Raw genomic sequence first — 6,000 nt, 5'->3', positions numbered from 1 at the left:
AAGGGCCTTGCTCAAGGGCCCAACGCCTGTGTGGATCTTATTGTGGCTACACCGGGGACAGAAATACCGGCCTTGCGTGTCCCAGTCATGTACCTTAACCAGTCATGTAATATACATTTATTATCCCAAAAAGAGAAATTGCTAAATATTGCATTAATTGTCCAACTCATATGCAGTGTTTCCATCGTTTCTTCCAGTACTGTAAAAGCTCAGAAGCTCAAAACGTCCTGATTTCACGTGAGAAGGAGCAGCGATGATCTGCCCTCACCTGTGTGACTCACGAAGGCTATGACCGGGTCCCAGTCTGGACCCCACACTCGGATGGACGTGTCTCTTGATGCAGTGACCAGACAATCCAGCAGAGGGCAGTGTACCAAACATGTGATTTCCCTGAAGGAAAACATAGCACAGGCTCTTATTTGTTAAGTTCAGTGACTTTACATATTATTTATCTGGCGCTTTTATCCAAAGGGACTTACAGTTGATTAGAATAGGGAGGAGACGCACACAAACACAAATGCCCACACACACAATTACACACGCATGCACGCACACACACGCGGCCACGTGCAGTACATGTATACACACAGGCACACACACACACACATGCACACACACCCACACCCACACGTACACAGGCACACCCACACACACATACACACACGTATACACATACATACACACACACACACCCACAGGCATACAAACACACACACACTCACACACACCCACATGTACACAGGCACACACACACACACACACACACGTATACACACACATACACACACACACCCACACGCATACAAACACACACAGGCATGCACACGTACACCCAGGCACACACACACACACCCACACATACACAGGCACACCCACACACACACAAACACACACACACACACACACACACACACCTGAGATGGAGGTCCCTCCTCTTCTCCACCAGCCTCCCCTCGGTGAGGTCGACGAGGGCAACCGCGCTCCCGAACGCGACGAAGGCCCGGTGATGTCGCCCGCCGGTGGGCGGGGCCAGGGCCAACTGGGTGATGATGTCATCGGGGCCCAGCCCCTCCCGCACCCTCACCTTGCAGAACAGGTGATGCAGACACCACAGGCAGACGTTCCCCTCCCCCGCCGTCACCACCTCCAGGGACCAATCAGCGGCCTGGCAGGCGCGGACATCCAGGGGGTCGGTGGCATGGACCAGGGGCTGCAACTCGCCGTCTAAAAGGGCCAAATTGGCCCCGGGCCCCCAGGCGATGGTGCGCCCTGGCAGCCTGGTGCCGGTCAGGCCTGTGAATTCGGCGGGGGAATCCACGGTGAAGCGCAGCTCCCCGTCTGGGTGGTAGGCTCTGGCCGCGCCCCCCGTGTGCAGGCTGAGGAAGCCCGCTGGGCCGTGGGTCATGTGACGCACGGGGTCATCGCTCCGCACGTGCTGCAGGTGCCGCAAGCCGTGCGTGAGGACGCTGGGCCTGGTATCGCCATGTTTCACCTGTGAGAGAGACCGACGGACGGACGGACGGACGGACGGACATTGAATCATACAGTTCTGTGTCATGGTTTAATAGCTGGGGCACGGCTGTTGAAATGTTACAGCTTAGATATTCAATATTCTGTGATTACACATTAGCTACACGGACAGCATAATGTTCTAGCTGCTAGAATCTAGCATATCAAACTCCGATTGAGTAAATTATTCTCAGATATAATCGCCTGCGATCCCAACTGCACTCGCAGAAACTTTATTAGAGTTGAATTAACAAGAAAAATCATTTTCACCAATATACAGTAGGATATCAACTATTTTGTTCACGAAGCTACTGTTTTCGATTCACCTTCTCGGTGTTGTCAGGCTCCTCTTTGTCCGTCCCATTAGGCAGGTACTGGGTGGGCATGACTGTCTTTTCTTTGAGACCTTCATGGACAGGCACACGCTTTCTTCTGAGGTAACGTATTCAGTCCAACTAGTATGCGACACTAGATTAGCTACCTAGATGTGTACTGCATTTTCAGTTACATTTAAGCATGCATAAAACGGCTCCAGCGACGTTTCCTCTTTGCGAGCACAACACCGGGTTCTTGGATCATTAGAATAAATACATTAGGCCTATAAATCAAGTAAAATAATTAAATATACCGCGTATCCTAAGAGCCGAGATACAAAATATTTTACATCGTTGCCTATATTATGAACAGATTAGATATTCCACAATCATGTTAAGGTATAAGTGCATTCGTATTCGCTGCGTTGGAAACGCCACTCCTTTGTCTCAAAGTATTTCAACTGCGGTCTGGCGAGTTTAAGCGTTTGTAGGTTGCTAGGACACCGTTTTTAAGACCGTGCGCCCTTAACAATGCAGCTGCTATCTTCTGTGTAAAGGCATCTTTAACCGAGTTGACAACCGAGATTAATGTGCGACGTTTCTTCGATTTAAAACTTTTAAATAATTCCCAGGGGAATCGTTTTTATAATTGACGGGAAAGAATATTGCATGGGAACGATACGTCCAGTGTCTCGAATTAAGCATGACGCTTCATTTCAGTCCTGAATCTAGGTTACACGTCACACATCACCACAAACTGCTTGTTACTGAAACCATAGTGATACTATCAGGGATTTTTGGGAATCAGTGCATTTATTCAAATTGGTTCATTCAAATTAAGCCTACCCTGCATGGTTTGAGTTGAACTGGTCTACCAGATAAAGCATATCAAGCTGGAAGCTGGTCTGAAAAACTTTGAGCATGCATGTATTAAATAAAATTCAATCACCTCACTTCACTTGTGTTTCATTGTTTTAAAGAATATCCAAATGTTCATAAATGTTTGCAGATAAAATTGTATTGTGGCTAAAAGCATTTACCATGATATATTTGATCTTTTTTCATCTGTAGGCCCTGACCAGATTTGATAGACAGCTTTCAAAGTTGCTTATTAATATGACTCATACTGGAGATCAAACATCATTATAGACTAGTTGTTAATAATCACTGAAGCTGCAAGGCTTATTGACAGCATGTTAAAAAATATGATAAAACAGCAAACAGTGTTTAGTTGTTGAATGATTTATCAAAACAAGATGCAGATAGAAAATGACATCGAAATGATTCAGAAAGTAAAAGTCGTGTCGGAACCACAACTCCCATAATTCCACAAGAAAATTCCGCGACGTCCACCCCGCATGACGTCTAGCTCGGTTCAGCCAATCCTGTAATGGCGGGAGCAATACACTTTCCCGAGCAAGACATGTTCTCGGGATCCCTCTCTTCTTCCCGACGCACCCTTTTTGGCCATTCGCTTCAGCTCATCTGCTCCGAGACTCGGACGGAGGCTGAATGCTGCACAGCGCACTACCAGGACTACGGACACACCTAGTTACCTCGCGGTAACTTAGTGGCCTTTAGCGAGTGGAAACTGGTGTACGCGGAACGCTACATGAGTTTACCCCTGCAAAGCTCACCAACGAACAACAGCAACGAACCTTTCCACCCGGAAAAAGGACCAGCGACCTTCCAGCAACCGAGCGAGCGGACTAGACGACAACGTGCAGCCCACGGGAACATCCCAGCTCTGCGCACCTTTCCAGGACATCATTCGCATTACCATCGCCGCTTCTACAAAGACTGCACAGTCTTTTGGATCCAGCGTATGGACTCCGTAAGACAACAAACAGGCATAGCCAATGTTTAGTTTCGTTTTGATTGATATTGTGAATGTGTTTTTTTAATTTGTCTGTCTTATCATTGGAATGTTTTTTTGTTAACCACATATATACGTGAATTGCGTCTTTCGCGTCTGTATTTAGAGTGAAACTACGTAAGTAGCCTCTCTTTCCCCAGCTAACACTAACACTCCCGCTTTTACCTTTCCTTTGTTCAAAGTGTCGTTTCTAGACGCTACACTTTTAGCATACATCATCGAGCGCTTTGGAGGAACCAGCCTGCTCACGAAGGTGGAGTCTGATTTTGACTTGTGATTGTTTATCATGCTTTTAGGAGGGAGATCTTTTGTTCTGTGAATTTTCCCCTATATTGCTGGGGATTGTGGGTTCGAGTCCCATCTGGGGAACCACACTTTTAGCATACATCGAGAGTTTTGGAGGAACCAGCCTGCTCACTAAGGTGGAGTCTGATTTTGACTTGTGATTGTTTATCATGCTTTAAGGAGGGATATCTTTTGTTCTGTGAATTTTCCCCTACAAAAGGACACAACACACCCTACTAATTTACGCTACTACTAGTTTTATCTGTTCTGTGTTTGTATGTTTAATAAATCTATTTTATTAAACCCGGTGTCTGTTTTGGCATCACGTAGGCATGAGAGCCGGGTTAAAGCAGTCTTTCGAAGAACTTCCAATCTTCAGGTTATCGGTATGTTTAATCATTAATATTTGTTATTTTAATTAAAATACTACATTTGTGGTTAGATATTTCTGATAACAGTAATTTTATGAGACTTACGTTTTGCAGTTATACTGCTACATAACATTAATTGGCGCCCGGGTTTCGTAGAGTAAAATCCCTACGTTATTTGGCGGCCCGTGCGAGGACCCTACAGTCGCAAGGACTTTGCTTCCAGTATTTAGTTCAAATCACCTGGATTTGCTAATTAGCAAAAGTCATGAGCCAGGACATAGAACTAATTCTCCTGAAGTCAGCTGACTGAGGTCAGGGGTCAAAGAAACTTGTGGCAGGACTTTTGCTTTATGACCCTTGCACTTTCCGTCTCTGAATGTTTCTGACAATGTACATGTTATATTTATAATTGTTCAGTGCATTTCACTTGTTCCAAGGACACAGTCTCTTGCACACACTGTGCAATGGATTGGGGGCGCATCACTCTTTACATTACATTATGTTGTACATACAGTTGATTAGACTAAGCAGGAGACAATCCTCCCCTGGAGCAATGCAGGGTTAAGGGCCTTGCTGAAGGGGCCAACGGCTGTGCGGATCTTATTGTGGCTACACCGGGGATCGAACTACCGGCCTTGCGTGTCCCAGTCATGTACCTTAACCAGTCATGTAATATACATTTATTATCCCAAAAAGAGAAATTGCTAATTATTTCATTAATTGTCCAACTCATATGCAGTGTTTCCATCGTTTCTGCCAGTAATGTAAAAGCTCAGAAGCTCAAAATGTCCTGATTTTACGTGAGAAGGAGCAGCGATGATCTGCCCTCACCTGTGTGACTCACGAAGGCTATGACCGGGTCCCAGTCCGGGCCCCACACTCGGACGGACGTGTCTCTTGATGCAGTGACCAGACAATCCAGCAGAGGGCAGTGTACCAAACAGGTGATTTCCCTGAAGGAAAACATTGCACAGGCTCTTATTTGTTTGTTAAGTTCAGTGACTTTACATATTATTTATCTGGCGCTTTTATCCAAAGGGACTTACAGTTGATTAGAATAGGGAGGAGACGCACACAAACACAATTACACACGCATGGACGCACACGGCCACGTACAGTACATGTATACACAGGCACACACACACACACCCACACGTACACAGGCACACCCACACACACATACACACACGTATACACACACATACACACACACACACCCACACACATACAAACACACGCACACACACCCACACGTACACAGGCACACCCATACACACACACACGTATACACACACATACACACACACACACACACACACACGCATACAAACACACACACGCATGCACACGTACACCCAGGCACACACACACACACCCACACATACACACACACACACACACACACACACACACACACACACACACACCTGAGATGGAGGTCCCTCCTCTTCTCCACCAGCCTCCCCTCGGTCAGGTCGACGAGGGCAACCGTGCTCCCGAACGCGACGAAGGCCCGGTGATGTCGCCCGCCGGTGGGCGGGGCCAGGGCCAACTGGGTGATGATGTCATCGGGGCCCAGCCCCTCCCGCACCCTCACCTTACAGAACAGGTGATGCAGACACCACAGGCAGACGTTCCCCTCCCC

General features: G+C 47.0%; 1 protein-coding gene across 1 annotated transcript in view; it reads left to right on the top strand.

Annotated features, from left to right (window-relative positions):
• Positions 1 to 3,282: 3,282 nt before the first annotated feature.
• The window catches only part of si:ch211-221n20.8 (uncharacterized protein LOC100034409 homolog), a 37,030-nt gene continuing 34,312 nt past the window's right edge, over positions 3,283 to 6,000 (top strand). Inside the window, exon 1 of the mRNA XM_061240390.1 lies at positions 3,283 to 3,657. The gene's annotated coding sequence lies outside the window, so the exon portion shown is untranslated. The remainder of the gene's footprint in view (positions 3,658 to 6,000) is intronic.

This window comes from Conger conger, chromosome 4 (genome assembly GCF_963514075.1).
Source record: "Conger conger chromosome 4, fConCon1.1, whole genome shotgun sequence".
NCBI classification, from domain to species: domain Eukaryota; kingdom Metazoa; phylum Chordata; class Actinopteri; order Anguilliformes; family Congridae; genus Conger; species Conger conger.
The sequence above is the reverse complement of the archived record's forward strand: the minus strand, read 5'-3'. Positions and strand labels throughout refer to the sequence as shown.